The sequence below is a fragment of the Pinus tabuliformis genome, chromosome 4_1 (assembly GCF_031772625.1).
Source record: "Pinus tabuliformis cultivar Carrire ecotype Pingquan chromosome 4_1, CPIR1, whole genome shotgun sequence".
NCBI classification, from domain to species: domain Eukaryota; kingdom Viridiplantae; phylum Streptophyta; class Pinopsida; order Pinales; family Pinaceae; genus Pinus; species Pinus tabuliformis.
Window position 1 is genome coordinate 305,115,216 of NC_142303.1, and position 11,923 is coordinate 305,127,138.

The 11,923-nt window shown below is 37.3% G+C and overlaps 1 pseudogene; it reads right to left on the reverse strand.

The window, feature by feature from the left end:
• Window positions 1-9,370: 9,370 nt before the first annotated feature.
• On the reverse strand, window positions 9,371-11,344 carry LOC149175501 (aspartic proteinase-like; annotated as a pseudogene).
• Between the last annotated feature and the right edge of the window lie 579 nt (window positions 11,345-11,923).

The window sequence follows — 11,923 nt, forward strand, 5'->3', positions numbered from 1 at the left end:
TGTAGCATCCTTGCTACAATACTGGTGCTCATCAATGAAGGGAGCTGCATTATGAAGAGAGGTACCACGCAGCATAGCCAGAAAGTGATCGTTGGGGTCACGGTTCATGATTTGACAGCTAGAAGATGGTTAAGAGGAGTGGGCTAGCAGAATTTAAGGCCAAAACCTTTGAATATCTACTACCAAAACAACATTAATGGAAAAAATTTGGGGGGAACGGTCAAATTTGAAGTCAAAATCCCCTATAAATTACACATGCCGGCCCAGCAAATAACACTTTACACCCTGAGAGTTTTTGAGCTGTGTTATCCCTTGCTTATGAATCGTGCATTCTTCGAGGGTTTGGTCATGAGCCCTGCATTTGATCAATTACCGGAGTTAGCCCAGAAATTCATCTGTGATACCATGTTAGGACCAGGCCTTGCTGAGATTGCGAGCACTGGAGGAACTGTCACATTTGAAGGGGTTGTTTCAGCGGTTGTGAGCATGGAAGCTCTGGCTCCTGTGCCTACGGCGTCGAGATCACATAGGCTAAAGCTCACCCCAATTAAAGAGACCCAGAAACCAAATAAAAAAAAACAAAAGAGGTCAGTACTAGTGCATGAGTCTCCTAGGAAACATACTGCAGCTCAGAAGCAGAAGAAGGACAAGCAGCCTGAGAAGTTTGTGGATTTGGAAGCTGAACAGAGCACCAAGGATATAGACTCTGAGGTAGCGGAGCCCATCACCAAGTTTCCTGAATATATCCCTCCACGTAAGGGGAAGGCGAAGGTCCCCAAGGACCTAGACTTAGACAAGTTCCTCATTCACATGCCCTTATTGCTGGAGAAGATGACCTTTGAAGGTCCGCGCCTTGTGCAGGTCACCCTGTTAAAAATGGAAGATTGGGACCTGACCGACCATAAGCGGTTCCATCACCTCATGACAGAAAATTATATGAGGCAAATTTATTACCTAGACTCAAGTGTCACTGAGTTGGAGACAGTTGAATGGATCCGTAGAATGGAGAACTCTGGGTTGTTGAACCTGTTGTGGGTGCTCCACTATCACCACACTAATATTAACACCACCTATGTGTGGCAGTTAATTACTCTGGTGTACGATGTGTGGTTATGGATTGGTGCACCTATACCCATCACGAACATGCTCATCCATAGGATCATACACCTGCCGCATGAGGGTTTGAATCCGGCCAAGGAGTTTGGCGGAAAGTTAGGAGAAAGAGACTTCGCAGAGAAAATGAAAAAGGAGTTTGAACTTGGGAAGAAGTTGCAAGGCTATTCTGTCACATCCATCAACAATCCCATGGTGAATATTGCCACCCAAATACTGGCCGAAAAGGTTGTGAGGAAGTATCGCACGGATGAGGTTCCAGCGCCTGTGGTATCATTAGCTGCACAATGCGTGAGGGGTGTGCAGTTTAATTGGTCACGATACTTATGCAGTGAATTCCTCGCGCATTGTCACAAGGTCCAGGATGAGAGCAAGTCCTTCCACTATCTGTGGTTGCCGCTCTTCATCGTGTTGGTTGCATGGGATCTACTAGAGGACAACCAGTTTCCTCTGTTGAAGGAGGTATTGCCAGAGGCCGTGTAGTTTGCCTCCCTCTCAGCCATGAAGGACCCTGCACGAGTCACAGAAACCAAGATCTTTTGGGTGTTGATGGAAGAAAGATTCAAAATGGCCATCAACCAACGCCCTAGGTTTTCCCCGACCCTGTATGAATAGTTGTCTGCATATGCCACGTTCAAGGCAGATTTCCACTGTGTCTACATTCAGGCACGGAAGGACCTGCAGTAGAAGTGGCTCGATTTACCATATTTGGTCACCAAGGATGCCATCTAGGCGGTCATCACGTGTTTGCTAGCAGAATGGCACACCCCGTTGGACTTGGATGCAGGTACCAGCAAGGGCGCAGGGAGCTCAGATGAAAATAAGAGGAAGGATGTAGCAAAAGTTGGCCACGTAGTGGAAGAAGGAAGCCGAAGAGAAGGCTCGAATGGAAAAGGAGTGCGTTGCAAAGGAGTAGGTGGAGCAAGAACAACATGACTCCCAGCAAAGTGGCAGATATCCTTCACCCAAAAATAAGGAGGAAGAGCAGTCTAAGAAGGGTGGTGGAGGAGATGAGGGGCAGAGCACCCCATTTCGGCTAAGGAAGCACAAAGAATAGCAGCAGGACGATTCCTACAAAAAGAAGAAATCAGACAAAACGCAGGTGGAGCCCTCAACCTTGACAGAGGGTGATCTCGATGAGATTGGTGACAAAGTGCATGATACTACCACTAAAATGTTGTAGCAATTTGAGCAACAGTACATGTAGTGGCTGGGAAGCGTCCAGAAGGATCTGCATGAACTGCAGATCCAAACTAGCAAAATACAGGCGGGCGCAGGCCAAGTGAGCATAGCACAAATGAGCTTGGAACTGGGGACAAGTTAGGCTGCAAAACTGGTACGAACAGTGGACCTTAGATCATTTGTGCTACTGGAAGGGTCTCTACGTGCGGAATCGGCCAATGATCGAGTTATTTTGAGCACCCTTAAGGATGTTGCATTGAACATTGCAGTGCTCCCCAACGAATTTCTTCATGCGTTGCAAGCAGGAGTCACAGAGGAATTGAGAGCTCAGGAGCAGTGCGCTCTCAATTTAATCAGTGAGTATTAGGTGAATAATAAGAAAATGTTCACTGAGAAGACATAGGCCCTAAGAAAGGGATACTATCCAGACACAAATCTCCAAGGTGGCAGCCACAGTAGCAGAGGCCTGTAGAACAGTTTCAGAGTTCCACATACCTCAGGATGCATAACCAGAGGCCAAGATCCGAAAATTAGTTGTATGCATCCACAAAGAAAAGATAGAAGTTGTGAGAGTTCAATTTGAAATCAACATGAAAATCACGTAGCTACAGCTCAAGTCACAACCTTCGACTCTGCCGGAGGTCAGGGAGCAGTGCGAAGCCACTATTAAAAGAAGGAATGACTATGTTGGATACCGCAGTCACTAACTGCTCGCCCTTATTTGAACATACCATGAAATTAGTGATGAATTTATAGGAAGATCCAACCCTACAGATCCTGAACATAGAGGTTTGCTAGCTGTAAAAACAGTATGATCAGGTTAGGGCAATGACGCTCTCAATTGCTCTAATACAGCACCTCGCCAAGTTGCAGGAGGGGAAGTAGCTCCTCGCACAGGTGGAAGCAGCTCAAAAGAAGGAGGCAGTACTTAAGGCTAGGTTGGGACCTTGGTTAGATGAAGCCTACCAAGTAACAACCAACATTTAGGAAAAGCTGACGGCTTGTAGCAAACACAACAAAAGATCAAGCTGGCCACAGAAGGTCTAGCTACAAAGTAGCTCATCAAAGAAGTAAAGCATGAAGCTATGCAGAGCGCTGCTGAGGTAACAGTTGTGCAGGTGGAGCTGGGGGATCTTCGAAACAAGATCACCACGCTAGCCGAGTGACTTGAGGGGGAGTCACGACCTTTGTGTTGGGGGCCTGTTGGGATGGGGTTCCCTAGGTCAGTTTTGGACTAAAAACCCAAGTTTTGATGTAAATTTTGATGAAAAGATGTAAAGTCTCCGTGAATTCTGGATGTGAAGTGCGTAGGTAGTTAGAAGTCAAAAAGGGTTTTTACTCTCATTTATGTAAAGTTCAGTCAATTTTAAGATCCACCCATTGTCCGTGGACCATGGGATTGCATGTAAAACACTATAAATAGGTGTGTCTTTGGGAGTCTAAGGCATGTTTATGGGTATGAACAGATGGAGTCTTAGAGAGACAGCGGAGAGGAGTAAGTCTTAGAGGAGGAAAAGGCTCTACAGCTGAGTCTGTAGAGGCCTAGAGTTAGTGTTTGTAGATGAGTGCGCGGACCCCTGTAGCTGAATGTACAGGGAAGTTTTGAGTCTGTAACCTTATAGTGAAGATCAATAAAGAAGACAGTTGGAAAAATTCATGTGTTGATCTCTTTACTGTTGTTATTTATGTTGCGCTATATGTTGTGATTGAAATAATGTCTTTATGAATTAATGGTGTATGGATGTGCAAGCCTATTGGATAGCTCTCATTTACTGAATGCAATACATGTTAATTATTTATGCGAAGATTATAATATATTATGTTATGTTGATTGAATACTTAAGAGCATCTAGGCAAATTCTGATCTAAGGCTAATGTATGGTGCGCATAAGTAGTTGATCCCACTGTTAAGGGTCTGCAAAAGCCAATCCTAGACCTTTATGGAGGTCTAGAGACCATTTGAGGGAAGTTACAGAACCAAGGCCTAAGGGCTTGTAGATCTGTGCGAAGACAGATCTAGGGCATACAAGGACATCACACTGATCTCTGGATGCAGAAACTTGGTTCCAACATCCCCCCATACTGCTTCAGGTGAGACTTCAGTCCGCGCTACACGGATTGATGCCGAAAGGGCCAGTAGTGTAGGGTTTTGTTTGGAGTAACTAACTCTGAACCTGGGTTAGGACCCACTAAGCCAACAAACCCTATCAAATCAAAAATGTATCCACATCTATTAGAACCATTAAAGGATGAGGCAACACTTGCAAGCACTAATGCATCAAATTGACATTCCTGTCGATCCCTTGTTTCCATTAGGAAAAAGCAGAACAAAAAGGAAAGTTCACTTTTCTTTGACCAAATCATTGTTTACTCCAAAAATGTTAACCATATCAAGTTATTTTAAACAAAAAATACATAGTGCATACCCTTCTTTCTCAATTTATTTAATGATGAGTGAAGAAAAAAAGATCATATTTAATTCCTACAAATTTGTGCTTCATTATTCTCCTATAGTGGACATTTTTTTTCTTTTTCAAAAACTAATCATTGATTTCTTGTTTTGCGCAGGTAATTCCTCATGAAGATCAATCTTTGTTTTGTAGGAAATACTTGGTGCAACAGGGTCTATTCTAAATTTAATGTTAGTCTAGAGACATACATAAATGGCTGATTAAATAATACTTACAACAACGACTGATGAGACCTTCTTGGATTGGAGGAGATCCCCCTAAATTTATGTGTTTTTTCTTCATGCTCCCCTTAAGAACACACTGGCTTCAATTCATTTTGAAGCCATTTGTTGATCCTTCTCTTTGCAATTCTAATCTCTTCCTTCTGGAAGCTCTCTCCTTTTCCATATTATTTTGAATTCTACATGCATTGTTAATGTAAAATTTCAGAAAAGTGTACCAAAAATGCTTCACTTAAGTCATTGGTGACAGGTGACCCTAACAACAAAATGTGGTTCCCTATATGCTTTAGATATGTAATAAAACATTATAAAACCCTGCAAGAAAATATTTGATGCAATTCAAAAACATACAACAGTAAAAAAAAAAAAGTGTAATAATGCAATAGAAGCTTTTAAATGAATAATATTTTTTTATAGAAACACCTAGTGAGGAAGATTTACAACATGTGTATGTAAATCCCCCTCCGTGGGATGGGTCCTTTGATGTCCTTGTGCTTCAGCGATCTTGTTCTTCTCTCTCAAAATGCAAAAAAAATCCAAAGGCAAGATGGACTCAAGTGGGAGCTCAAATGTTATTAGGTAATAATAATGTTGATGATGATAATGATCACGGTGAAGAATGAACGGAAAACCTCTTATTTATAAAAAAGTATTGGGCTCAATTAGGAATTGGAAAATAATAAGATATCATTGACCAAATCAAAATCTAGCCGTTATGAATACTTTATTATATTTTTGGAGAGGGAAAAGATATTCAAAGTGGTCAAATATCTTTATTTAGAAAATGGTTGAAGTAATTAAAAAATAAAATGATTCATTAATCACTTTGCAAGGATTAAGAAAAGTGTGAATTTGAAATAATTATTAAATAATAGTTTAACAATTATTCCAAAAATAAGAATACAAAATAATAAATAAATAATGATTTATTTAATTATTCTCATGGGTTTTTATTTTATTTTATTTTAAACATAAATAATTTAATAAAAATGGTTTACTAAATTATTTCCTATAGTGAAATTGATTTTACTATTTTAAAATTAATCTTACATGATGTATTTCAATCCACCTAGTTAGAAATGGCTAGGTGATGATTTTTTAAGTGATAACATGCATGTTCTTTTCACACATGTTGGAGGTATTAACATGAGGATAATTTTTTTTCCATCTAGAATCCATGCGACCAAGGGCATCTTGCATTCTTTTGCCTTATGGCCGAGATTGTCACAAGTAAAACATCTAATTTGTCAAAGAAACGGTGGAGAGGGCTCAAACTGTTTTCTCATATGCTTTCTACTCTTTGTACCATAAACCCTACAATCAACAAATTTATGCCCAAAATAATTACACCAATAACATTAACCATAAAATGAATTGTTGTACCTAGCGAAGGATGAGATTACATTATGTGTTCTTCCATTTTATTGCTTCTTTTGCTACATTCTTCTACATTTTGCAGCAATATGCCCAAGCTTTTGATAGCTAAAACATTTAACTAATGTTGAGAATGTGTATGGTTTTTATGGTGAAAATTTTTCCTCCTTTCATTGTTTGTTTTGATTTTGTCCTCAACTCTTGTTATTCTCACTATTGGTACCATCCTTTTCAATTGGTTGTTTTTCTTCTGAATTCATTTCTCTCTTATGCAGGCTAGGATTTGGATTGCATTGGTTAATATTCAACTGAGCAGCTTCCACTTTTAAATCACTTCTCAATGCAACCACTTTTGCCTGAAATTTTGCATTGAACTTCTTTCTCCTCATATTTCTTCCTCATACCTTCTTCAACCTTCCTTCCTTGGTCCAGTTGAGTTTTTAATTTGATAATTTCTTCTTTGTAAATATACTCCTCATTAAGTATTTGCAAAAACTTATGCTAGTTTTTGTTTTCTGTTGTGAGCCTTTTAATCTCACCTTCTGAGATCTCTATCTTGCATGGCCCTTCATTTTGAGATTACGATTTTTCTGTAACAATCTTACCTCCACTTCTCTCCAAAAGATCATACTAAATATATTTTTTATCATCTTCTAAACCATCAATCTCTAGAAGGTCATCATCACTATAAGGAAATGTACAACCAGATATGAGATGCTCACTACATTTACCTTTATCATTCTTCACTAGCAAGAAGAGAGGTTCTTCTGAATTTCAAATCTTGCTCACTTGTTTGTTTCATTTTCATTTCTTTGACTTCTTCCTCTTATTCTTGACCATTTCCCACAATCTACTCTCAAGTGATCAATCTTCACCGAGAGAACCCCACTTTGATAAGATTTGTTGGAAATGAGTTCACTATTGAGAGGAGGGTTGAATCAGTAGTGCCTGTGATTATATAATTTTTAACTCTTTTTACCAAAGCACAGGATTCAATAATTCATTATTTAAACTAGTGAAACTAACATGCAATCAATGCATCAAAGCATGTAAAATCACAATGTAAAATCACCATAAAGAATCAACAAGGAAAAAATGCACATAAGAGGACACAGATGTTTTCTGGTGGAAAACCCTCTCCAGGGAAAAAAACCACTCGCTGCTACTACTACTCAAATATTCTATTATGTTGAACATTTTTTTACATAAAGGAGATACCACCTATTATCTAGAATAATCGACTACTAAGAAATTCTACTATCAACATCAGTTGGAAAGACTCTTCTCTCACAACTCTATGAACAACCATTCACTAGAAGCCACCATAACTAACGCGCCTCACCAAACTCTATTGAACTCTGGAGAAATTGCTTCCCATATTGATCTATTTGCTAGAAGGCCCCCACCTTATCTACACATTGCTTGTTATGAAGCCTCAACGCCTTCACCACCTCCATCAGAACCATGTTTCAGAATGGGCTCTCAAACTTGCTCAACATGAGAAACCCAACAACCTATCTCTAATCTGATTTGAAAATAAAATATACTAATCACACCACCTAACACAACTATATGTGTACAATATGCTATATAGAACATTGTATCACACTCTCACATTCACACTAATGATCAATAACTCAATACACTCAAAAATGTATATGTAAAATTATCTTCAACAATCTCCAAATAGATACCCCAATAAAATACCATGGTTATGCCGATAACTAGGACACCTATACCATGGTAATCTCCAAAACCATACCACCAGTAAATACCTTGGTTATGTTAATACCTAGAACACTCGTACCATGGTACTCTCCAAACCAATACCACGGGAAAATAACATGGTTATGTCAATACCTAGGACCCTGTACCATGGTAATCTCCAAACCAATACCATGGCTATGTCAATATTAATTTCCAAATACCAGTGTTCATGACTAGTCCCATAACTGGACCCTAAACACATGAAAATATCAACTACAACTACACCCACAAGATTGCATCTGTGTGGTTAAAGGCCTACAACTGCACACATAAGAATGTCTTTGTGCAGTTGTAGCATAGTATAGAGAAAAATAAATACTTCTCAACCTAGACTTCTACGAACTTGCTCCACAACTGTCCCAACACCTTCACAACTATCAAAGCCAAGAATATTCCATAAAAACATATCATAATATCTAACATAAGCCAAAAATTCTACCTACAACACAAATATCTGCCATAGATACAGATACATCGAACACCATTTAGTACATGCAGTAAGACCTGTACTAAGCCAAGCATGTGCATCCACATACATTGAGTTGCATCACATGCTACCATCATGCTACGAGGTTGACATCAATGCCAACCAACAACACTACAACATAACAACTGCACCAACAACTGCATCATTAATGGAAACAAGATGGAGCAGGTGGTAAACAATTATTAGGTTACCAAATTGCAATAACAAAAAGAGAGAATTGACATGTGAACGTATAAACCTATATTCTCATCTCAAAAGGATGTATCAAATGAAAAATCTCATAATATTCCAAATTCGAAAGACGATCTATAATGTAGATATGAAAGCACAACTAGTGGAAACTTTTACAATTGTTATTGGTCGTGAAAAAGAGACATGTCATATTATGATAATACCTAGAAAAGACAACCCAAAAAAAGTGAAGCTTGGTATTTCATTAGAAAATTTAGAATTATTACCAGGATTTTGGATATGTTTATTTATAATTCAATAAAGTTCAATGTAAATTTAGGAATCAAAGTATAAAACCGAAAACAAAAGGTAAAATTAAGTTAACTTTAGAAAGCATGCCATAATTGCAATTTTGTTTACTACAAGTTTCAGATGCATAATTCTAACATAAATTCCTTTCTTCAACATTTTCCTACAATTCTCTAGTCCCATTGAACTAATTTTTTACAACGAAAAAATATAGATGATAGAAAATACATGAATACTATAGAGTGATTAATAGTCATACAAAAAAATGCATTTTCCTATTTGGGAATAAATTGAACTTGATCTGGTATGAGACTGAACATTTTATGTCCAATTGAAAATGAAATATTTGGCATGCTTGATATTTGATAATAGTCAAAAACTAATTCTCCATTAGGGCTCGACAATTGTTCACAGAGCTAAACATTACATTCAAGAATCATAAGCACTGGTATTAAAATAATTGTTGCTAAAACAAATCTCAACATCCATGCAAAAAGAGAAAATTTCATCACAAAGGATGATGAACTCTCATTACTTGATTCAAATAGGCCTTAATATGATCCTTAGTCTGGTTCTGAGAAATTTGGTTTTTCACCCACACAACTACCATCTAACAAGCAGTGCACATACCATCACTGATGCTTGAGAATGTCTCTTTTTCATGGGTTTCTTCTAAGACACTAGCTATTTTTGTGCTGCAGAGACCAACAATTTTCAACGTCATAAATAAATATTACCATGGAAAAAATTTAAATGCATAGTATTCCAAAAAACTATTTATGACTACACGGTTGGATTATATACAATAATTTCAACAAAAAAAAAATAAAAAGAATCTCACCTAACATCTCTTGCACCATCATAAGAGCACAAGCCAATCTGTGAGCAGATCTTTTGAGGATTTGTTTGTAAACAATGCAATTCATTTTAGGTGATGGAAGGAGAAATTCTTTATTCAACTGAGGTCTCCAAAAGAAATCCAACCTACCTAATGACATAGATACACTTTCCTTCAAGCCAAAGGTATTCATATTTAAAGTGCAATCTTACATGTGACATTTTCTGAGAATAATTCCTATATCCTTTGATAAATCAAAGACAGACCTGTGCCATCAAGAACTCCATAATCACATCTCCATATTGTGATACTATTGCTTTTCATTCCTAGCTGACAATACCCACGACACCAATAACATTGTTGATTTGTGTTATAATTCCCTGCATTTGAGACAATTTACAGAAACACTTTTCAGCTAGTTTTGCAAAGATTATAGCAAAACATAATCAACAACATTAATGAAATAATATTCATGAACATGAACATCCCAACTACTTTCACATCACAATTATAGATTATTAGGAAGTTCAGTATAAAAGCAACACATAGTCTATAAACCATAGAATATAGGGAAGAAGTTTATCAAAACAACACATAAGAGAAACAAATGAAGTAAAGAGCCTACCTTGTATAGAAAAAAAAATAGACATGCTTGGCTTAAATAATGTAATAAAACAAAAAATAAAACTCTTCCTTAGAACCTCAAACTTGAGAAAATTCTTGAAATCAGTTTTAACTATTTATCTTTCATACTACAAAGATAGCACATCAACTGAGCATTATTAAGCGTTCACTTGTCACTTATGAATGCACAAGCTTGCATCAAATGTGCCACAACTCTGTGAAGTTTATAATATTTTTGGTGCACAGACCTAGATGATCCCACTAAATTGTATATAACAACTTAAAAAGACCAAAGTTTTACAATATTTACTGATGGGTCTGCCAACAAAGAAGTTTCAAAATATGCAATAACAACACAACCTCCAACACAAAAACCTATAGTTAAATGTTCATAAAATTCCATCAATATTTTCATAAGGTTCCATAAGAAGTGATCATTTAATCAATTGAATAATATGAAGGACTGCATGCACACCTGTTGATTGATTATCAATGAGGAAGTCTCCCATATAAAACTAAAAGAAATAACAACATCAAGTTAGAAGAGTAGAATAACCCCATAATGTACCTACCAGTAACTATAATGCATACCAAGAACATGATATGCATGTAGTTAACCTTAACTATAGTTAATATTAAACATGGAAAACTAACATGATTCTATAACATACCTGCCAGTAACCCTTTCAAGTAAAATGTGTACATTGATTTTCACCCTTGAAGTGTTAGGATAAATGCGGCTAAAGAATATCTGTCCTCTAGCATCCTCATCTACATTATTGGTCATCCAAAATGAAAAGATTGGTTCTTTGATAAGGCCTTGGCTGACCATGTTATGCATTTTCAAAGTAGGAAGAGTTCTTTTGCCAAAAAAAATAAAGTTGCATAGTAAATTTCCCTAGATTAATAGAGAAGAAAATGTTATCTTTTAGAAGCCAACAAAAGGACTCATTATTAGCTAATTATATAAGGTGTTCCTGGTACTTGTGAAATGTCATATTTATAAAAATATAACAATAATAGTATATTCCAGAGATAAGGCTTCTCTGTGCTATCTACTAGTTCAACTTTCATTGTCTTGGAATATATAGCCAACATGGGAGGCCCTTGAAAATATTAATGAAGAAAGCAATCTAGGATAAAAAAATCCACTTTGGTGCTAAAGAAAATTGGAGATCTAAACCCTTTATGGGAGGATCTGGACAGGTTTAAGTTGAACCATCCCAAATGATCCAAACCTTTGTCAGTGAGGAAATAAGCAGCATACAATGGAGAAAAATAACCCTCAGTGGTTCTCCCTAGTTGAGCAACAAAGAACAAGATCAAGAGCTCAAAAAATAGGCAAGGAAATATAGGATGGCAGAGG